Here is a 25,166-nt window from a genome sequence, read left to right on the forward strand (position 1 = left end):
ATATTTATGCACATAGTTTGTTTACTCATTTACTTAATAATTTTAAGGCAACCCCTTTTTTTAAGTCAAATCAGTTAAGTTTAAGTACCAAATGCTAAAGCAAATGCTTTAAACAGTGTCATGTAGAGCTGCACGATATTGGAAAAAGCTGATTTTCTTTTACTGCGATATAAAGAATTTTTAGGCCCCCTGAATTATTAGCTCCCGTCTTTCCCCCCAAAGATTTTTTTCAACACATTCCTAAACATAATAGTTGTAATAACTCATTTCTAATAACTGATTTATTTTATCTTTGCCAAGATGACAGTAAATACTATTTGACTAGATATTTTTCAAAACATTTTTATACAGCGTTAAGTGAAATTTAAAGGCTTAACTAGATTATTTAGCTAAACTAGGCAGGTTAGGGTAATTTTGCAAGTTATTGTATGATGGTGGTTTGTTCTGTAGACTATCGAAAATATATATATAGCTTAAAGGGGATAATAATTTTGACCTTAAAATGTTTAAGAGTAGAAGAAAAAATATTATCAGCTATACTGTGAAAATTTTCTTGCTCTGTTACACATCATTTGGGAAATAATTCAAAAAATCAAATTCAAATTCAAATGGGGGATAATATTTCTGACTTTAACTGTATATTGCAATATGAATACAATTTGAACAGATGACGTGAATATCTCTTTGTAAAAAATGCATCAATTTAGATTCATTGGAATGATTTTATAGGGGACCATACCTGCAGAAAGCACAATTTAAAAATGACAAGCAAATATAACAGAGCAAATATAGAAATAAAGTAACTATTGATTTATGATTTTCTGGGGAGTCGAACAGTATTAAGCAAAAATTCAATGATCACTGTATAATATAATAGTAATAGTTATTTAAATGTACAATTATGCTTTAAGGTACAAACATTTAATTTAATGTGGCCAAATGCATTAAATTAGCTTGAAATGCTTAAAGTTGCAGGTCTTAAAAACAAATGCAAATAATGAAGGTTCAAGTTTGAAACGATGCCACTATGCTGTGAACTCTAATCTCTGGGTAATTTATGCTATAAATTATAACAACTTGACATTGCGGATCCTATGATGTGACTATTGCACAAGAACACATTGCGATATCGATGCTGAAACGATATATTGTGCAGCTCTTATGTGGTGGCAACAATTTTCACAAATGTGTGTGTTTGTTTGTTTGTTTGGTTGTTTAGTGTTATTAATTTTACACATAGATAATAGTGTTATTGTTTTCAAAACCTTGCTCTTGCTTGAAACTATTTTTTCATAGCGCCCCAAAACTATTTCTGTGTAAAAAACAAAAAACACATAAAAAGATGAAAATGGTGTCAGATAAATGCTCTCTTCCTCTATTTTAATTACTCCTGTAGACATCCTTGTTTATTTCTAAACCAACTTTTATCCTAGTGTTAATTAGATTTTTTTTATGCAGAAATAACAATACCCTGTGGTTTAAAAGACTACAGACTGAAGCTGTTTTCTTAACTGTAAATGTCAACTTGTCTCTCTGGATTAAAGGCAGATCTGCATGTCTGCCGTGATTGTACTTGTCAAAATTTTAATAGACATCACTGTCATTTAGGAATAAGTTTGCGTGGGTGTTTGAATTAAGATTGCGATCTTTTAGCGATTGATTGCGTCGCTCTGTGTTGCTGCCAAACAATAGTTGTTTTTTAGCTTCTTAAGTGTCCGTCCAACTGTTTTTGAGATGGTTTTCGAGCTGTGAAGATCTAACAGTCGTGTTGAGCGAGGGGAAGAGAGAAAGGCTTTGCAAAAATCCACACCTCAGGCCAGCCATCTGTTACAAAAGCTGGGGAAAAAGGAGAAGAGGCCCATTCTGACCAGTCACCCCTCTCTGTTTTCACACTCGTCTATCAGAATGTATCTACTATCAACAGCTGGCCATTACCTCAGGCAGTGGTTCTGCTTCGTTACACATCTGGATCTTCCTGCAGGGGTTTAAGTTGTTTTGTGGGTCTCATAATTAGGACCTTGAACCTTTTGGTGGTGTAATCTTATTTATCGTATTGAGTTTTTTTTTTTCATTAGCCATTATTAGGATTCTATACAGCAGTTTAGCTGAACAAACTTAAAAAAAGTCTGTGCAATGTTAATTGATTTGTGTTCATTTAAACCACAAAACAATTATAAAATGCGTCGCCACATTTTTTCTGAAGTAAAAATTTGAATAAAATACATCAATAAAGGGAGACACAGTGGTTAGCACGCCTTACAGCAAGAAGGTTGCTGGTTCGAGTCCTGGCTAGGGACCTGGCTGTATAGAATTTGCATATTCTTTCTGTGTTCGCGTGGGTTTCCTCCGGGTTCCTTCCCACTATAGGTGAATTGAATAAGCTAAACTGTCTATAGTTTATGAGTGTTTATGGATGTTTCCCAGTAATGGGTTGCAGCTAGAAGGGCATCCGCTGTGTAAAACATATGCTGGATAGGTTGGCGGTTTATTCCACTGTGCAACCCCTGAATAATAAAGAAACTAAGCCGAAAGAAAATTAATGAATAAATAAATATTATAACACTAGTATGTGGCGTATATAAAAAAGTATATCAATCATTTCACAACAGTAGGGGGTGTCAAGTAACTGATAAAGAGATATGTAAATTAAAATATATCAGTTACATAATTATATCAACACCAGTTGGTGATGACAAGTCACTGATAAAAACGTATTTGTCATTGAATCGTTTGTTCAAGAGATTTGTTCCAAAATGCTGATTCATCCAATAATGAAACAGGTCTTGCCTTTATTGCATAGCCATTGAATCATTCATTTAAACTAATGAAAAATCTAACATTTTGCAATTAAATGTATATATTTTTTAATTGACTGCAGGAGCACCAGTAGGTGGCGTAGCTAAAAGTATATCAATCATATCATAAAAGTAGATGGCGACAAGAAAATTATAAAAATGCATTTGTCATTAAATAATTTGTTCAAGAGATTCGTTACAAAATGCTGATTCATCCAGTTTTTCATTTTGGGAGGCCCATTTAATCATTCATTTAGACTAAATAAAATTAAATAGTTTTGTAAAAGTGTATGGGTGTTTCCCAGTACTGGGTTGCAGCTGGAAAGACACCCGCTACCTAAAACATATGCTGGATAAGTTGGTGGTTCATTTCGCTGTGACGAACCATGATAAATAAAGGGTGTAAGCCAAAGTAAAATGAATGAACAAATGAATTAATGAATAAATTAATATATCTGTAAAGATGTAAATAAAGAATTTACCTACATTTTATTTCTTAGATTTTCTCTGTAATATCCCAGAAAAAAATGTCTTAAAAGTGTAAATTTGTTCCATATATATATTTTTTTAATTTATAAGCACTGTATAAATTACTACAAAAAGAAAACAATAAAATAATACATGTAATTAAATAGTTTTGAAAAGTTAGAAAGTTAAAAGTAAAATCTTTAAAAAAGTCATTTTAATTAAAATTTTTAATTAAAAGAAGAATAAAAAATATTAATTAACTAACTTTAGAAATAAACTACTTAAATTAGTTTGAATTATATACATTTAGAGTTTATAAATATTATTTTATTTAAAAACTAAATTGTATTTAACAAATATAATTAAAATGCAAGCACTATAGAAGGAATTCACTAAACCTGTCATTTAATTAATAATTTTTTAAAAATCATTTTAATCTAATTCTTTGGTAATCCTTAAAAAAGTAACAGCTTTTTTTTTTATAAAAAAAAACAACAATGATTTTTAATTTAGTAAATTTTCATATTTATTTTTTTACTAGTACTTACAAACAAACATTGTCCAGTCTGACTTTGGTAATCACCAGTCTTGCAAGAAACAAAAGTATGCCAGACGTTACATAACGATATGTTATATGAGTAACTCCCATGAGCATTACACATATTATTTCGATTCAGAAAGGAATATCACCCATCAAATATAAGCCAGAGATTTGCATTTTCAGTGTGTTAACCGTATTTGCTTTTAAAGACATGCAAATGATCCGTTAATCCCATCCAGCATGTTTTACCGAAGGGGACTCCGAAAACAATGCCTTGCCCAAACCTCATAAATAAACCGGCCTTGAGGAACAGTGCAAATGTGGATAAGCAGTACGATTGTGTTTAAAAATGCTGACGACCGTCTTACAGTGGCCCGTATAAGAAGCAAAAAAGAGAAAGAAGCAAGAAATGGGTGGGGGAGTGAACCTTGGCTCTTCTAGAAGCCTTCCGGGGTGCATTCATTTGCAAAACACTCAGGGACCGGCCCATCCATTTCGCCCTGGCCTCCTGCAGACCCCCCACCGGAGAGATGGTATCTTGTCACCTTAATAATGGCTGTGCATACAAAAAAAGTGGCTTGAGCTCCGCTGGTGCTTCAATTTAGTTCTGGAGGAGGGGGGCATAGATAAACACCTAGAGAATGACTTGAATGATAGCACCAAAGGCCAAAGCTTTGCCTCGGGATTCACTTATCTGAATGGTAATAAGAAATGCAAACAGGACCGAGAGCGCAAATAATAAAAAAGAAAAAGGCACTGTCTTCATTGCTCATGTGGAAAACGAAAGAAAGAAAGAAAGAAAGAAAGAAAGAAAGAAAGAAAGAAAGAAAGAAAGAAAGAAAGAAAGAAAGAAAGAAAGAAAGAAAGAAAGAGGTGGAAGGAAAGTTCTTAAATTTCTAGTCAAAGTAAGTCATCTTTATCACCCTTTAAGATTTTTTCAAAGCAGCTTTGAAAATACTGGAGAAATTAAATTGTGGGTTGTCCTTTTTCATAAATAATAATAATAATAATAAAGCAGCTCTATAAAGACTTTAATGTTACAATCCGGCTCAAGCATTCCTTTGTTGATTCAGTTCAGTTTAATAAAAGTCAATTATAAACTAAAAAGAATTTTACTGTAAGCAGCTCCAAACCCCGTTTACACCTCGTATTAAGATGAAAACATACTAAGATCTATATTAAAATCTAAATTAAAATGAATGAATTTCTCTTAGACAGCAGGCCTAACAGCTCTTCACTTTCACCAACAACACGATAATATTAATGATAATGATTACATACTAAATATGCAAGTTTGTAGTTCATTCATTCCTTCATTCATTCATTCATTCATTACAAATAGTGAAAAGATTATATATTTTTTCATCTATCTATCTATCTATCTATCTATCTATCTATCTATCTATCTATCTATCTATCTATCTATCTATCTATCTATCTATCTATCTATCTATCTATCTATCTATCTATCTATCTATCTATCTATCTATCTATCAATCTATCTATCTATCTATCTATATGTTTATACTATATAAAAGGCAATACAATGATGCATTTATTTTCTTTACTTGTTGTCTATAAAATTTTATTTGGTTTCAGAAATGCAATTTTACAAAAGTGCTGTGTCTTTTTTATTTTAATAACTTAAAAAGTTAAATTATACTTAAACACTGCAAAAAATGCAAATGCGTACACTACCGAAACTTTTATATATAACTTAAAACAATTAACATATATGTTCTGCGAAAAATTAAACGAGAAAATGTTATAAAGTGTAAAATTACATGTTAAGTTAAACTTGTTGCAGGTCCAGCTTAAACTTATGCTTATTTAAAAAAATAAATACATTTGTTAAAATATGAAATGCTTTTCTACTGAATTTCTCGAAAATGTTATATAACTCTCTAATTAATTATTTTTTCATTATGAAAAAACAAAAACAAAACAAAAAAAAGTATCTTTGCTGTTTGTATCTGCTGTCAATTATAGTTCTAAGAAGGAAAATTGACAAAAATTGATATCAGCAGGTCACACTTTCTAAAATGAATCTGAAATCGGAATTGGATTCAAGAATTTAATTCAAGAATGTTTACATAAATAAATCATGCAGTGTGATTTACTGATATTTGCATTTGCATTATTTAACACTAAAAATGATATGAAAACTCAAAAAGATGACTTTTGCAGCTTGTTCAAACTACTTATTTAAAATGAGTTGAAACAAGACAATTCTTAAGGTTGTTTGGAAACAAATCAATTGTTTTATATTCAATCCACTTAAATTTGTAAAGTTAGTTTAATCAATTTGTACACTGTAAAAAGTGCTACACTCACAAAGTTGGTTCTATCTACTTTAAATAATTGCAATCTAGTTAATTTTATTTGTTTTATACCAAAAAAAATAAAATTTGCTTCCTCTTTACTTAAAATATATCAGTTTTTATATAACTGTATATTTTGAATAAAACTAATGCAATTTATTTGAGTAGATTTTTGTACGTGGTTATTGTGTAGAATAAATGTTATAAAAGTGAGTTGACACAGACAATTTATTAGAGCAGCTGTCGATGTGGGCAGGTGTTCATAAAACGTGATTTTAATAGTTTGGCGTGACTCCTTTTTCATTGCCCAAGATTTAGCAGGCAGACGCAGCTTCTGCAATGGTCGACATAACTGCTCCCAGCAGCGGATCTGATTAACACGGTAAGTTGCAAACGTAGCTGAATAATAATCGTAAAGTCACGCAAAACTGCTGTCTTCGCTAGGCAGGTGAGGTTTTAGCTTTGTAAATTGTACTGTAGCCTCAGGTATGTTAACAAATAGACTGCTCTCACATGGAAAGCTAAGTTGGCTAACGCTAACCAACGCTAGTTTATGCTAACGATTAAAAGTGATATTATTGAGAAAAATAGTGAAAGTAGTTTTAAAACACTTAGTAGGTATAACTAACGTTACAGAACCGATTAACAAGGTCACTGGTGGGCGGTCGGGGTGTGGGGGTTCAGTTTGTTAGCGCTAACTTAGCTAAAGTTATCTCACAGCTAAGCGAAGTTATAGCAGCACATTAAGGATGGATATTAAATGCAGAAACGTATGCAACAGTTAAGTAGTGTGTGTTTAACGTAAGAGAAAGTATAACTTAAAGTTTGTTTTAGAGATTTAGTCCATAAGTTTTTTAATGCTGCATAGTGAATAAATTACAGATTTACAATTTATTTTAACTTAAATTACATTTACTACTGATGTTTACAGAACCATTTAAATTGTATGCACCTCATTCTAAAATGCATGTTCTTGGTCTTTAGATACCAAAGTGATTTTGTTACCTGTGGATCTTCAAACTTCACATCCAGGTAAGAAAAACATTAGATACAATTACAGCTATAATTATTTGCAGGTAAGTAAAACATTGGTAAAATTGCAAACAATAGTGGGCTCCATAGAATTAACTTACATTTGATATCTGAAGATTTTTTTTATGTGTGCAACAGTAAAAACAGTAAAAAAAAATATCCTAATGCAGTTTCTTATTATCTGTCAGTCTTTCAATAAAGCTAACTGATAACACTGAATCACTGAACTGTCATTTGCCAGTCACATTAAATTTGAAGAAAAAGTCAATTAAATGTAGCTTTAGCAAAATTTTATGTAAACCTTAATGTAATGTGTAAAATGGCAATGTATTTATTTATTTAATAAAATTTTTATTATGACGTGCAAAGTTTGGTGCAAAATGAAGATAAAAATTAAATTATAGAATTTGTATTCTATAATTTTCATATAGCCATTTTCAAACAGTTTTAATATCTAAATAACATACACATTCTTATGCTTTATAAGTTGCCAAAATAAACAAAAAATGTAATACCTAAATTTTAATAATTTTTTGATTGACAGGAAACCACAATGACATACACTGTTACACTGAGTAAAATCACAGTTTTCTTTAAAATTTGATAACTAAAAACACCTGGAATAATGTAAATACACAATAACCTGTATAACCTTTTTTTATTTTTTAAATAGTAGTTAGGTAATTTTAACTAAGGTAATTTTTAACTGATAAACTAAGGTGTTTCATCCATGCATCATTCTCACTGCACTTTTGTAACTTCACTTGTAGTTATTTCTTATTTAGTATTTAGCTATTTAATGTTGTTTGGTAGCAACCACCTAAACTCCTGTTTCTTTTTGTCTCTACCAATAGAGTTGTGAGGAATCAGAGGTGCATGCGGCTGCCCACGGGAAAAATTTGCCATCAGCCCAACACAGTTTGGATTAAATGCATGATGGCTCCTGTTTGGACTTACCGATGTCCTCGACTTCAAGTATCCATTAAAACTGTATACAGTTGAGATATATCAGAGACTCTTTGTGGGACTGGACATTATGCATCCTAAATCTTCATCAAAGTATGCAATTCTCCTCACTGAGTTGCCTTAGATGATTTCTCAATAGGATCTGGTATTATTAATGTTTTTATTTATGTATTGTGTACGTGTAGCCACATTAATGGCCTGTTTTGTTGTCACTATTAAAAGGAACACCGATTGACATTGAATACATGTTATAGTCTTTAATCCATCTTCCCATTCTTATTTAATTGTTATTGACAGGAAAGTCTGTTGATCTGTTTTTACTAGTGTATATTGTGCTTACAATATAGAAATGAAGATTTATTTTCTGAGGTTACAGCCAGAAGTCAATTAAATTCGTTTTAAATGACATATGCATGGTTAATTTTATTTAGATCATTAAGTTCATAATACTTAATTAAAATAAGTACAGTCAACATATAGCAATGTATAAGTAAGTTAAGTTTAACAAAAAAAGTAAGTTTATCTGATTTGAGTAATTTTAGAAATTTTAGTTGGCTCAACTTAATTTTATTGCATTTGTTTTAAGCAATGTTTTAGTGTTTAAAATACTTAAAAAAGGCTGGAAGTTGAATCAACCTAAAACGTCCGATGCAGCCACTTGCCTCACTTTTTATAAGTTAGATCTAGGTAACATTTTTTACAGTGTAGTAAGACAACACAAAGGTGAGTTGGGAAATACACTCTCTGGCCACTTTATTAGGTACACCTGTCCAACTGCTTGTTAACGCACATTTCTAATCAGCCACATGGTACCACAATGCATTTAGGCATGTTTAGGCATGTAGACATGGTCAAGACGATTTGCTGCAGTTCAAACCAAGCATCAGAATGAGGGACAACAGCGATTTAAGTGACTTTAAGCATGGCATGGTTGTTAATGCCAGACGGGCTGGTCTGGATATTTCAGAAACTGCTGATCTATTGGGATTTTCACGCACAACCATCTATAAGGTTTACAGAGAATGGTCCTAACAAGAGAAAATATCCAGTGACCGGCAGTTCTGTGGGCGCAAATGCCTTGTTGATGCCAGAGGTCAGAGGAGAATGGCCAGACTGGTTCCAGCTTTAAAGAAAGGCAACAGTAACTCAAATAACCACTCATTACAACAGAGGTAAGCAGAAGAGCATCTCTGAATGCACAAAACGTCAAACCTTGAGGTGGATGGGCTACAGCAGCAGAAAACCACATCGGGTGCCACTCCTGTCAGCTAAGAACAGGAAACTGAGGCTACAATTCACACAGGCTCACCAAAATTGGACAATAGAAGATTGGAAAACATTGCCTGGTCCGATGAGTCTCGATTTCTGCTGCAACATTCGGATGGTAGGGTCAGAATTTGGCGTCAATATCATGAAACCATGGATCCATCCTGCCTTTTATCAACAGTTCAGGCTGTGGATGGTGATGTAATGGTGTGGGAGATATTTTATTGGAACACTTTGGGCCAATTGAGTATCGTGTCAATGCCACAGCCTACCAGAGTGTTGGTGCTGACCATGTCCATCCCTTTACGACCACAGTGTACCCATCTTCTGTAGGCTACTTCCAGCAAGATAATGCTCCATGTTATAAACCTTGTTTCTTGAACATGACAATGAGTTTACTGTATTTAAATGGTCTCCAAAGTCACCAGAGTTCAATCCAATAGAGCACCTTTTTGATGTGGCAGAGCGGGAGATTCACATCATGGATGTGCAGGTGACAAATCTGCAGCAATTGCGTGATGCTATGTCAATATGGACCAAAATCTCTGAGGAATATTTTCAGTCCCTTGTTAAAGTTTATGCCATGAAGGATTAAGACAGTTCTGGCATAAGTGGGTCCAACCCGGCACAAGTAAGGTATACCTAATGAAGTGGCTGGTGAGTGTAACTACAATATTTCCACTCATATTCATTTTTTAGGATCGTCAGAAGGCAATATGTGTATTGAGTTTTATCTCTGCTCTTTAATTTACCCACTGTCAGTGGAACCACAAGCAGAACTTTCCACTCCCGTCACTGCTTTTATGGGTTTGGGATCTATCGTGAATTGGTCCTGTGTAGTAAATCTGCTTTGCAAACCTCAATAAAGCAAAACCAAAAGTGACAGTGGCAAAAACTGCATTAGATGACACAGATGAATAAACAACAAGGTTTTTTAAGGTCACCACAAGTCAGATTATGGATCAGAATGAAAATTTTCCATCTTTGCTAGCTTTGACTAAAATAACATATCAAAGCCCAACTCCAGAAGGTTCCGGCACACAAGCTGCGTCCACATGATTCTGACTGGTTTGATTGGCCTCCTGCCTTCTTGAAAGCTCACTGGATCAATTTGCAAGCGGGAAAGAAATACCCCTGAGGAAATCAAGTTTGGACTAATGAAATCCACAGCTATCAAAGACCTCTCCCGCTGGTCAGATACATGCATATACAATTGGGAAAAAGAGCAGCTGCAGGTGACAGATAAACCAAGTATGCATTCAGCATTTTCAAACCTGACTTGTCACTTCTCTATAGACACGCACAGACACATGAACACGCACACACGGTCACTTAATTACTGCAAGGTAGTGAATAAATATTTGATATTAATTCAGTGAGCATGCTTAGTCATATCTGGCAAAACAGGCGAGGTAACTCCAGGCATTGTGCCAAGCTGACAATCAATGGTGGCCCCGTGAGCTTGGGGTCCTGGTGAGCACAATCCCAGCATGCACTCAACCGCACAGCACACTGAACTCAGGCCTGCTGCCAAAGACTTTTACATTTACAATGTGAGACAAGTGACCTATGAAGTGCTTACAGTTTTTGTGTGTTTTTTTATTGTCCTGAAACAAATAATTGTGTTTGTAAAAAAGAAAATCAAACACGGAGAGTCTAAAAATGCATTTGTATTTGAAACTACTTTCTTCCACCATTCATTCACATCTGCAGCTGACATCAGAATAGCAGAAACCGTTGCTAATGCACAAAGGTCACTTTAGAGCTAGAATCTGAATGATTCTAAAGCGTAATTTCTAAAGAGATGAAAAAACAGGTGATTTTGCATATTAAGATTAAAAGGCTGAAAGACATGGAATGCCATTAGTCTACAGAGATTTTCCAGTATTTCTCTATAGCAATCGGAATATTACAATAGTTAACCCTGAAAGAGCCAAATCAAAGCAAACACTACCAGATTACTATGGTATAAATACAGCATTACAACATACAAAAGGGAGAGATCGACTTAGAATGTTACTTACCAGTTTTATAATGATTTGATCAGCTGTAGTTGGAAATTACGCTGGAAAGTTCTCACCTAAAAATCCTCAAAAGTACACTATGTTGTCCAATAGCTGCAATATTTGTCAAAATATAGTGAGTTTATTGATCTACTGTTACTCTGTGTGGATGGAGTAATACACAAGGGTGAGGAGGCTGTAAGAGTACTGTTGTTGTAGAATATTGCACAGCTTTCAGCCAATCAGATTCGAAAACCAAAAAAGAAAAGTGTGTGTGTGTATATATATATATATATATATATATATATATATATATATATATATATATATATATATATATATATATATGTATATATATATATATATATATATGTATATATATATATATATGTATATATATGTATATATATATATGTATATATATATGTATATATATATATATATATATATATATATATATATATATCTATATATATATATATATATATATATATATGTATATATGTATATATATATATATATATACATATATACATATATATATATATATATACATATATATATATATACATATATATATATACATATATATATATATATATATATATATATATATATATATATATATAAAGAATAAATATATATATATATATATATATATATATATATATATATATATATATATATATATATATATATATATATATATATATATATATATATAAAGAATAATTTTCTTAAATATATGCATGCATGTGTATATTAATATAAAGTAGACACATAAATATGTTATGTCCAAAATTGGCTAAATCCCAATTAACTTTTGCCCAGCACTAATATTGTCAGGGTTCTGCCACTCTGGTCTTGTAAATTCTTGTTTTGGTGGCAGAGCTCGGACACTAGGTCTGTCTGGTCCTGTTTCTGTCTCTGTGTGCGTGCCTCGGACGCGCGCGCTCTTGTATTCGTGTTTGTGTTTTCGTCTGTCTGCAGCGTGGTGTTTAATTCCCAGCATCTCAGTCTAGTTGGTTTCGGTTTTGGTTGGTGCTGGGATGAAGCATGCACGCTGCATGTGTGAGCGCACGGTGAGTGTTTTCATTCATCGTGTGCTCGTGTCTTGCGTCTGTTGTCAAAGCACGTGGCTCTGTGTTTACAATGTGGTCAAGTGCTTTTGTCGTGTGCTTCAGTGTTGTGCTTGTGTTGTCATGAACATGCGGTTAATGAGTTCTCTCATTGGCTGCATGTTCTTGTCCTGTTTTATGTGAGCGCATGGCTTGTCTTGTCTCTGTCATGCGCTCTCCCGTCTATTATCTAGTCCCACCCCACTTGTTAACCCATTATTAGTTAATTATGTTTATCTGTTGTGTGTTAATTTTCTCCTGCTTATAATCTGCTCATGTCTTCTGTTCTGTGCCAGTTCGTCATCAGATGTCATCGTTTCCTGTCTTGTCCTGTTCTCCAGTTTGCCAGCCTGCCCAGTCTAGTTTGTTTGTTTGTTTATTTGTTTAATTAATATTTTCCCCCTCGGGGTAGTTTGTTTTGCCGTTTTGCTTTTTATTTTTATCAATAAATACCCATTATTTCTTTGCACTTGAGTCCTCGCTCCTTTTCCCCACTTCAAACCTTGACAAATATTTCATCAAGGAATAAAATAATAAATTAATAAATAAATAAAACTAAATCTAAATTTGTATCCAGAGGCATCTGGATGCATTTGAATTAACTAATACTATTTTACAATGTTTTTGTTATTAATATATAAATATTTCTGTTTTAAACGTATATAATGTTATCATCTATTTAAAACAGGCGTGTCCAAACTACGGCCCGCGGGCCATCTGCGGCCCGCAATCAGTTTTGTGGCGGCCCGCGAGGCTTTTTATGAATATCAATAGAATCTGGCCCGCTATACAAAAATAAACGTAATTCAATAAATAACCACCGGGTGTCGCTATTACATGCATTCAATTAAGCAGCAGTTCTTGTTATGATCTATCTATCTATCTATCTATCTATCTATCTATCTATCTATCTATCTATCTATCTATCTATCTATCTATCTATCTATCTATCTATCTATCTATCTATCTATCTATCTATACACAGTTAAAGTCTGAATTATTAGCCCCTCTTTGATTTATTTCTTCTTTTTTAAATATTTCCCAAATGATGTTTAACAGGACATTTTTACCATATGTCTGATAATATTTTTTCTTTTGGAGAAAGACTTTTGTTTTATTTCGGCTTGAATAAAAAGCGGTTTAAATTTTTTTATGAACCATTTTAAGGTCAAAATTATTAGCCCTTTTAGTCTTCAGAACAAACCATTGTTATAAAATAACTTGCCTAAATACCTTAACTTAACTAGTTAACTTGATTAACCTAGTTAAGCCTTTAAATCTCACTTTAAGCTGTATTGAAGTGTCTTAAAAATATCTAGTCAAATATTATTTACTGTCATCATGGCAAAGATAAAATAAATCAGTTATTAGAAATAAGTTACTAAAACTAATATGTTTAGAAATGTGTGGAAAAAAATCTCTCCGTTAAACAGAAATTGGGGAAAAAATAAACGGGGGCTAATAATTTAGGGGGGCTAACTGACTTCAACTGTATTTATATATATATATATATATATATATATATATATATATATATATATATATACACGTGTCTGTGTGATGGATGTAAAATTTGGCCCGCGACAACGTTTGTTTTTTTGCATCTGGCCCTCGGCCCAAAAAGTTTGGACACCCCTGATTTAAAACATAGCTGTCAATTAAACACCCTGTATTTTAACGTCAGCTGAAAGAAACACTATCCAGCTTTAAAGATTCTTTTAACACATACTGTAGGGCCACATGCAGCGTGAGCCTTTTAACTTAGTGTCCACCATCTGTTGTTTAGCAATAAAAGTAACATGTCTGTCTAGCAACTAAAATGCAATTATAATTCTAAGCTCTAAACAACAAAACGCATACTCATAACAGTAGTCACCAATTACTTTATAAATTCACAGTTACTCCAGGTGGTAAAACACAAACACTATCCTGACTGTGAGTGAAATATCTGTGAGGCACCTTAGGCTGTTCTCTTTTTCATTTATTTCATATTCACTTTTCTGAAAATATGAATCTGGCCTACAACATGCACAAGCTATTGCTTGAAAATATTCTTATACTTTGTATGTAAGTCTATTTATTCATTAACACTTTACAATAAAGCTACAATAACTTATTAACGTTAGTCAATTAAACAAATCTTTGTAACAATTTGCACAAGCTAAATTGAAGAACATTTTACTATAGTATATAAAGTATAATTCACATGTCAATATCATGTAAAAGTTACTTATTTTACACCTAACACAAATAAATAAACAAAGTAACAATGAATTGATTATCTTTAACTTTGAGTCTATATTTATTTCAGTGAATCAAGCAATGTCAAGTTGTTTTTTAGCAGAAGGAAGGAACATTGCTTTATCAAATTAGGTTGATCATATTAGGTACTAATTAAGTAGGCATTACTTAATTGAATTAAGAGACACATTTCCACTGACTTAATATGCGTTATTTCACTTTATTTTAAGCACATTGGACAAAGAGCAAATTTACTTTAAAAATCTTACCCCTAATCTAATCCCCTTAAGATTGCTTTTATTTTTAAAATTTTATACTCTTAATTCAATCCCACACAAAGCATGCTGGGTACTACACATCCTTCACATATCTATTATTAAGATGTGCTAATAGGTTTGCAGCAATTAGAAAAAATAAAATAAATATTACATTTAAATCAATATGGGCAGCACAATGGCACAGTAGGTAGCGGTGTCACCTCACAGCAAGGTCACTGGTTCGAGCCCCGGCAGGGTCAGTTGGCATTTCTGTGTAGAGTTTACATGTTCTCCTCGTGTTCAGGTGGGTTTCCTCTGGGTGCTCTGGTTTCCCCCACATGTCCAAAGACATGCGCTCTAGGTGAGATAGGTAAGCTAAAGTGTTTGTAGTGTATGTGTGTATGTCCTGGACCTCCAGGTTGGGGCTTGACCATTGGGCTAATGACCCACCTCTAAAAATAAGATGTTACAAAAAACACCAATATGGTGCAGCTAAATATCAACTTCGATATAAACAGCCCTGGGAGTTAGTAATTAAATCAATGTTAAAATATAATTTTATAATAGAATTTCCACTCATTTAATTTATTATATCAAGTAAATGTGTAACGTTCGCCTCACAGCAAGAAGGTCGCTGGTTCGATCCTCGGCTCAGGTGGCGTTTCTGTGTGGAGTTTGCATGTTCTCCCTGCGTTCGCGTGGGTTTCCTCCGGGTACTCCGGTTTCCCCCACAGTCCAAAGACATGCAGTTAGGTGAATTGGGTAGGCTAAATTGTCTGTAGTGTATGAGTGTGTTTGTGTATGTGTGGATGTTTCCCAGAGATGGGTTGCGGCTGGAAGAGCATCCGCTGCGTAAAAACTTGCTGGATAAGTTGGCGGTTCATTCCGCCGTGGCGACCCCAGATTAATAAAGGGACTAAGCCGACAAGAAAATGAATGAATGAAAGTAAATGTGTAAATATTAAATATTTATACTTAATATTACAATTTAAGAATTATTACATTAAATTTATAAAATTTTACTACACCAAAAAGTCTTTCTGTCCATGTATTTGACAATAAAATGACTTAAAGTCATGTTAATTTCTATTACATTTTAGGGCTAATTATTAATACAGTTAAAAGTAAAATGTATTATTTTTTTACAATAAAATTAACAACTTCTGCAACAAATAAAGCTATATTTCCAATTGCTAAAGAAACAGTTCACACAAAATGTACAGATATATATCATTTGCTCACCCTCAAGTGGTTCTAAACGTTTATGAGTTTCTTTTTTCTGTTAAACCAAAAAGAAGATATTCTGAAGCATGTTGAAAACTGGTAGTCATTGTCATTCATAGTAGGGAAAAAATACATGGAAGTCAATGGTTACCGGTTTCTGACATTCTTCAAAATATCTACTTTTTGGTCCAACAGAAAAAAATGAAAACAGATTTCGAGGATGAGACCATTTTTATTTTTGGGTGAACTATCCCTTTAACTAACTTGTGTTTACCAGTGAGACTTTTCAGTAAGGAACGACAGTTGTACAGTGGGTAGCACATTCGCTTTACAGCACAAAGCTCACTGGTTCGAGCCTCAGCTGGGTCAGTTGTCATTTCTGTGTGGAGTTTGCATTTTCTTCATGTGTTTGCGTGGGTTTCTTGCGGATGCTTCCGTTTCCCCAACAAGTCTAAAGACATATAGGTATAGGTGAATTGGGTATGCTAAAATTGACCGTAGTGTATGTGTGTGAGTGAGTGTATATGGATGTTTCCCAGAACGGAAGGACATCCGCTGCGTAAAACATGTGCTGGATAAGTTGGCGGTTCATTCCGCTGTGGCAACCCCAGATTAATATTAAGCCGAATAGAAAGTGAATGAATGAATAACTTTTCTGTAAATGGTGGTAATTTAAAACCCTTAGCTAATTAATTAGTTTGAATCTGTTACTCTAAACATGTTCTTTGTGTACCTGTTAAAGTAACCCTTTTATGTCAATACTGTAATAAAGCCATCCATTCTACAATACAGCAATTATTATCGCAAGCAACTACAATTTGTTTACTCCATGGCAAAATTCGTCATGTTCCTACATGTTCGCATAAGTCTTGTATGACCTTGCAGTGTGCAAATAACCATCTAGAACAGTGAATAAGTACATGCCAAGTAGATTTGACAAATAATCTCAAGAAAGTGTCATATTTTTTTTTAACAAATGCATAAAATGAGTTTCGGATAACCCACATCACTGACTGTTCATCTCGTAAATCATCCCAAGAAAAATGAGCATTAGAGAAACAGCCAAAACCTGTACGCTAATGTGACCCCACGCATCAGAGCGAACGCTACGATAAGAGCATCACTCCTTCGCTCAGCTCTTTCATTTGATTTAGAAACGGTTCCTTCCTGAAGATATGATCAAATGCGGATTTATTTCGTCTTCTCCTCCTCAAGCTGTAGAAACAATCCATACTCTGTACATCATGCAAATTAGACCCTCCGAATGCTAACACAATTCTTTTTTTAGCTTATCTGTTTTGAAGCAGGCCAGGCCAGTCTTATCCACTACTGTATGTTCAATATTTATGGAGAGAGAATCGAGCCGCAACCAGTGTCTCTTTTTTATTTATTCTCTGGTTCAGTTCTTGATAAAAAAAAGAAACAATGTGACAGACCATGAGGCTCTCATCAAGCTCTGTTTTATAAAGAGAGACCACTGACCAATTGAGTGGGCTGACCCCTATTGCCCTGGGTTTATAACCTTATGAATACAAATTCAGGATACAGTCACGGTCTCTCGGCACACCACCTGAATTCCTCATCATCACATTCACTCAATATAATCCAGACATGTTCGCCAACGCTTTAAAGGAGCAGGTTCAAGACTCTTCACTTTTGAAAAAACAACCAAGATCAAGTGCTAGAAATCTCCATGCGTTTGGGACCAGGTATTTCAGTTTACCTTCACATATACAGTATAGTCAACATTTGATGTGGATTAAAAAAGTTTAGCAGAATTGTCCTAAGACATGAATGTGTTGTTTAATAGATTTAGGACAGTTTTGGATTCAATTCACTTCATATATATATATATATATATATATATATATATATATATATATATATATATATATATATATATATATATATAAGAATCGTGATTTTTTTTGCCTAAAATAAAGATCACGATTTTCTCATGATTCTGTAAATATAAAATAAAGGTTAATATAAGTGGGCTATTATTATTGTTATTCTCAAACATGTGGTAAAACATCAATAGGCTTTGTGTAGCTGAACTGTTGGTTAAAATGCTAAATTTTGTATAGACTTGGAATGGTGGACTTGAACAAACTTTAGGTTTGTCCTGGTCATTAATGCAGATGATATTTCTGATGTTGAATTATTGTGTTTGAGTCACATGCTTATAATCTGTGATTTTTTGCTTAAAATCTGCAACTGACATGATTTTCGTGAATAAAGAAGACTGGGTGAGTATTTTTGCATTTCGGCGGGTTTTGTATACTTTTTGGGCTGGAATCAGTCAGCTACATCTGGCAACACAGTGTGCGTGCTTTCGGTTTCATTTTCACTGCTAAGAGCGATTCACTTCCCGCGCGGCTCCCAAATGATCACTCTGTGCCACAAAACTGAATGTTATTTACAACATTAGAACCTATTATTCACGAACCACAGCCTATGCAGGTTCTGTTCACTAAAGTATACTCCATTCTGAGGCACGCACGCGCCCGATCTCTGTGTGGCAACAGCTGATGGTCAGCTCACATCACGTGTGATTTTGCGATCGCAAATACATTACATGAAGACGGAAATGTCATTTTTTGGGTGAATTATATCTTATAAATACAGTATGTGACTCTTTCAACACCATTTGGATATATATAAATATATATAAAGTGACATTTTTATGATCTGAATTCTGCAGCAATGCATATAACCAACCCAGGCTCATTGAAAATCTGTGCCCAGGAATACATTTTTGAGAACTGACAAATACGCTCACTGGCCACTTTATTAGGTACACCTGTATAACTGCTCGTCAACGCGAATTTCTAATCAGCTAACTACATGGCAACAATTCAAAGCAATTAGACATGTAGACATGATTAAGACAATGCCTGGTCTGATGAGTCTTGATTTCTGCTGCGACATTCCGATGGTAAGTTCAGAATTTGGCTTCAACAACATGAAATCATAAATCCATCCTGCCTTGTATCAACGGTTCAGGCTGGTGGTGGTGGAGTAATGGTGTGGGGGATATTTTTTTGACACACTTCGGGCCCATTAGCACCAATTGAGCATTGTGTCAACGCCACAGCCAACCTAAGAACTGTTGCTGACCATGTTGCAATATGATGATGCTATCTATCATGTCAAGATGAACCAAAATCTCTGAGGAATATTTTCAGTACCATTTTGAATCTATGCCACGAAGGGGCAAAAAGCGGATCCAACCTGGTACTAGTAAGGTGTACCTAAGAAAGTGGTTGGTGAGTGTATATTTACCATGGAATACGTTTTCTTGCAGTTTCTGTTTTTCACAAATCCACTAGAGGGAGCAGTGTACATTTCTGACAATCTAATACGTTACTGTATTAGTTTTCTCATACATGCCATTTCTTGTACAAAAACTAGAAGTCACTGTGTACATTTCTGTGCATATTAATGTCTATCTTGTGAGAGAAGTGTTCAACTAGCTGTCGCGCATAATGTATCAGCTTAATATCAACTGTGCAACACACCCCTTTTCTTAAACCTATCCGACATTGCTTTATAAAAGCAAACTATGTAGATTAGAAACGGCATTGTGGAAAAGTTGTCTATATGAAGGTGAGCAGTTGGTTCTACTGACATGTAGCATTCATTTTACACATAAAATGGAGCCATATGTACCCGTAGGCACATATTTCTAAGTTCCCAAAAACGTCTACCAAAATGTATTGTATTGACTGTATTTTCACGTCTCACCATTTTGAATAAATAAAGTCAGAATTGTGAGTATAAAAGTCAAAATTGCTTTATATCTGCTAATTATAATTATTTTTATCTGGTAATACAAATATATATCTTACAATTCTGTCTTCTCAGTAGCAAATGAGAGTGAATTAAACTGTGAAATAAAAAGTTGAAATAAATGTTATTTATTCAACTTATTGTGGCAGAAATAGGCTTCAGTGACATAAAATGGCTTTAAAATCACACTATAAATGTTGTGTTATAAATTGTATCATATTTAGTTTATTTATTGTCAACACTACTATAAATCTAATTTGTTTTATACTTGTTATTTTTTAATTTCTCTTTTTTTATTCTAGTTAAATTATTTGCTGAGGAGTAATTAAAAATAAAAATGTCAAAAAAAATTTTTTTTCTCTTAATCTAAGCTACCGGTAGCCAGTTTTGTATTATTTCCTAAATCGTAAATTTTGAAACAGTAACCTGATTTTATTTTGTAGTCCCCAATAATGCAAATTTAGCCCACTGCAACCTAGTTAAGTGTGATTTGTTTTCCTCAAAACATGTAACATGTTTAAGGACTATATATGCAAAATCTTGCCTCCCTCACAGACTACAGACCAGCTTAAAGAAAACCGATATGTTAAAGAGAAAAAACAGAACAATATCCTCCCTCCAAAACACAATCACAGCTCTGGGAATCTGACCAGCTCTTCTCAATGACTGCTGAAGCCCTGCCCAGACAGATGCAGAGTCAAAAACACAGGAAAAGAATTAAATTAAAACAGAGAATGTGTGAGAAAGAAGCTTTGTTTCTACAACTGTGTAAAACACTGCCATATAAACGCCACAATTGATGTGCCAAATGCTTCATGCTGGGAAAATACTGGGAATTAGGCCACTATAGTGCCATTGCGAACTGAAAAATCTACTCAGATGAAATGTGTTTTTATACATTATTTTATTTTTGAAAAATAAAGCCTACCCTATATTTTGGAATGACCTCTGTGACTGAAACCATTTGTAAACATTGACTGTGCTTCACTGCTCTTCCCTGTTATTATTTCCATTTCAGCAAACACAGCATGAGCCATGAAGCCTGAAACACAAATACATCTTTTTAGTGAGTCGGTACAGGACACTAGACAATATTGTTTCCAAATGTTGCCTTACATCACTTGGAGTGACGCGAAAATTATTCAGATATTAAATTAAAATCTCCGGAGGAACATCAAGTAATTATTTTAGGTCATATAGGTCATTAGGTCATTCAGGGGACCAAAATGTTAGATAATCCCTGAGATGAATCATCATAATCTGTGTACTAAGATCCATTTAGGACAGTGCCAGCAGTAAATTAGGATTAAACCTAAAGTAGGAAGTTATGAACACAATGAACTGGGGCTCTTATAAGCAAACATTTTAGAAAGCAATTTATGACCTAATAAAATTCAATTTAATAAAGTAATTATCTTTCTAAATGTTTCAGTTAAGTTCTCAGTAGCTCTGTATTCATTTTGTTTTCATTGACAATGTGTCCCAACACGATGCAATGCAATGAAACATTGCAATGTGCAATAGAAGGTCTCTTTATATGTTATTAAGGGTCACATTATAGGCCCTGCACTGTAAAAAAAAATAAAAATAAATAAAAACGTAATTTTACAGTTTATTTCCGGCAGCTGGGGTGGGTCAAACTGTTGTATAAACGCAATATCACAATCGTAGAAGTGCGATATGGCTGTATATTGGCACTGGTGGGGGCACTAAAGCACTCGGTCTGCAGCCTCTTGCCAACGCACGCCTCCCACCAGTGCTGATATACGGCCATATCGCACTGCTATTCGTGTGATATTGCTCATTTATATATATATATATATATTTATATATATATATATACACACACACACACACACTTAAAAAAAAAAATTATTTCCCAAATGATGTTTAATAGAACAAGGAAATTTTGACAGTACGTCTGATCATATTTTTCTTCTGGAGAAAGTCTTATTTGTTTTCAGGTAGAATAAAAGCAGGTTTTTAATTTTTTAAATTGGTGATTTATGATTTCAACAGTGAGTAAGACTCTATAAATCAGCACAATTGAACACATTTTACCATATCCAAATCATCAATTGTGCTTCGAAATCAGTGCAGCGTATGAAAAATCCCTTCTGTTTGGGCCTAGTCATGGCCCCGAGAGCTCTTTCTGTGTCTCTGCAGGGGGCCTGTGGCTAGCTTACGGAGCATCTCTGTTGAGAATTGATTTCCATCATCCCCCCACAGCAGAAGGCTCAGGTCACATCCCAGCCTGCCCGAGCAAGATAACAGCAAATAAAGTGAAAGCAAGTCGCCTGGAAATGAAAAAAAAAAACCTGTGATATTGCCTCAAATTGACCAGTTCCATACCAAAGCTGTAGGTGTTTGTGGACAAAGAACATTGCTTAGTCTTTTTCCTCCTACTTATGTAGACCGATGTTGTTTGTCTACATATTCCCAAACATATGAGCTTCCTCTCTCTCTCACTCTATCTCTTTCTCTCTCTCTCTCTCCGAGGCATTCCATCTGATTATGAGTACTTTGCAATCTGCGACAGTTTGATTGATGCTCCACCTCCATGAGCTGAATTTTGAGCAGCGCCTCCTTGGAGCAGCCCGTTCTGTGTCTGCAAGCTGGTAACCTTGAATTTATGTTTCCACGGCAACAGAGCTGGTCATGCATTATGGATTATCATTGAAATTCTACACCACCTACCTAACATAATAATGGGGGCTTGAGACTTAATCAAATCAGCTATTCTGTGTGAGTGCGTGTGCCTATGAGTGATTGTGTATCATTCATATGATTGCTATATGAATTTGTGTTTACTCATGTTTGGGACGGTAGCGCATTTTTGCGTCCGTTTAAATGCATATATGCTGATGGCCTTTCCATATGAAGGCAGGAGATAATGAAAACATATTTGAGCATGTCCACGTGTGTGAATGTCATCACTGTGTGATGTGTGATACCTGCTATATTTTGCACCAGAGTTGAAAACTATGAACAACCCAACAGAGATGATCCTCTGAAAGAGATTTTTAGCATTGGCTTATATGTAGTCCACAGAATTAAAGCATCCCCTTAATCACATATAACGGCAAATAAAAGTGAAAGCAAGTCACCAGGACATAAAAAAAAGTGATACTGCCTCATTTTTGACTAAATTTTTCACACTCTGAGAATTTAGTTTATAGTCCTTGCTACTGCTTAGATTTGTTATCTAGTGATTCACAACCTAATAAACTGTATTGATTAACAGTAATGTTCTTATGGCAGTGCCACAGAGGAGTCTTATGACTAGGCCAAGACAGAATCTGCGCACAAAGAAATCCACTGATTTCTGCAGATTTTTAGCCCATCGTTGAATCTATGTTTTTATCTGTGTAAATGTGTGTCAATCTATATTTATTCAGTTTTTTTAATCATCTCACTAATTTTAATGTGATATATTAATAATAATAATAATAATAATAATAATAATAATAATATTAAAATATTTTCCCTTTTAGTATCTAATTGGATTTGCATTGTAAACATTAAATAAAAGTGAAAAATGTCTAAATTGTTGATTTCATATAATATTAATCATAATCATAATATCTTATGATACTCCTAAAATCATTCCGCATAAATCCGCAGATTTTATTTTACAAAATTCTCAGCAGAATTAGTAAAAAATGTCCACAGATTCCTTCTGGCTTTACTTATGACTTTTTTAACCAAAGTGTATGAATTATAAACTGACAAAACAATAAACAAAACAAAAAGCTATTTAGATTAAGATGATTTCAAATTTTAGATAAATTGTTCAAATTATGCTAAAGCATTTACGATTTGTGTGAACCTGAAGTTGCAACTAACTTTTATTTGTTTAATGATTCACGGTTTTATTATTGCACGTGGCTTAGCATATATTCAAGCCGTCAAACTGGTTTGATTTAGGAAGTAATTGGTTAGATTTTAATTAAAGATTTGCAAATTAGTGTTTTTTTAGGGCAGCACGGTGTCGCAGTGGGTAGCACAATCGCCTCACAGCAAGAACGTCGCTGGTTTGAGCCCCGGCTGGGTCCCACACAAGTCTTAAAACATGTGGTATAGGTGAATTGGGTAAGCTAAAATTGTAGGTAGTGAATGAGTGTGTATGGATTTTTCCCAGTGATGGGTTGCAGCTGAAAGAGATAAATTGGCGATTCATTCTACTGTGGCGACCCCAGATTAATAAAGGGACTAAGCCGAAAATGAATGAATGAATGAATGAATGAATGAATGAATGAATGTTTTTATAGATAATTAACTTGCACGGATAAGCTGTTCACCTTAAGACTAACAGTATCTGCTCATAAAATAAAGTGAAAAATTAAATTTTTGTATATACAATGTAAAAACATTTAATTAAATTATTAATTTATCTTCCAAAGAATGTTAATACATTAGATGCATCATTTAAAAGGTGGTGACAAAGACACTGTGGGAATTTAATCATGTTTACTGTTTTTTAAAGGCCCTTTGTGTACAGATTTAATTATTTTACTCCAACCCTGACATTCTAAATTCAAAATAAAAGATGACCCTTAGACAGAAATAGCATTGAATAATATCCAATAATAAACTGCTAATTAATATACATGCAACTTCAAAATATTTATAATCTGAATACAAAAAATGTAATAGAATAATAACAAATAATAATACCATATTGTGACAAAAGAAAAAATCACCTCAATTTTATGTTGAGTGTTGGTCAATATTAGTTAAATGGGGTATATGCACATGGACATTCAGCCAGCCAGCCTCCATTATAAAACTGCAACATTTAAGGTCTGATTTCTTTCAAAATCAGTGATCTTCACTGCCTGATATACGATATAATGTGGGTCTCAGACCGGACAAGAAGCACTATATTAAATTCCACTTTCCCCAGACATGTCTTTAAAATTTATTTTAAAGTTTATATCACCCCAGTATTTTCAATGGAGTTTCTGATGCCTGCTGATCCTAACAGCGTAAGTGATTATACAGTTTTTCATCTAATTTTTACGCTTGAACAACTAAATAAATGCTTAAATCTATTTAACTGAATGTATTTTAATTGCATTACACCATTGCTGTAAAAGGAACCTTATGGAATTGAAAACAGTCACATTGAGCTTTCACCAG

At 33.8% G+C, this 25,166-nt stretch overlaps 2 long non-coding RNA genes across 7 annotated transcripts in view; one reads left to right on the forward strand and one right to left on the reverse strand.

Moving 5' to 3' along the window:
* Nucleotides 1-25,166, reverse strand: part of LOC137488661 (uncharacterized) — a 332,037-nt gene that overhangs the window by 174,780 nt on the left and 132,091 nt on the right. Inside the window, exon 4 of one of the 6 annotated variants that reach the window (XR_015518523.1) lies at nt 21,897-22,321. The exons of the other annotated variants lie outside the window; for them this stretch is intronic. This is a non-coding gene — a long non-coding RNA (uncharacterized LOC137488661). Of the gene's footprint in view, nt 1-21,896; nt 22,322-25,166 lie in introns of those variants that run through there. 6 annotated transcript variants of the gene reach the window in all.
* Nucleotides 6,436-8,367, forward strand: LOC137488587 (uncharacterized). The gene is made up of 3 exons (XR_015518531.1): nt 6,436-6,507; nt 7,110-7,157; nt 8,012-8,367. It is a non-coding gene; the product is annotated as an uncharacterized LOC137488587 (long non-coding RNA).

The sequence above is a fragment of the Danio rerio genome, chromosome 20 (assembly GCF_052040795.2).
Source record: "Danio rerio strain M-AB ecotype USA chromosome 20, GRCz13ab, whole genome shotgun sequence".
In the NCBI taxonomy this organism is placed as follows: domain Eukaryota; kingdom Metazoa; phylum Chordata; class Actinopteri; order Cypriniformes; family Danionidae; genus Danio; species Danio rerio.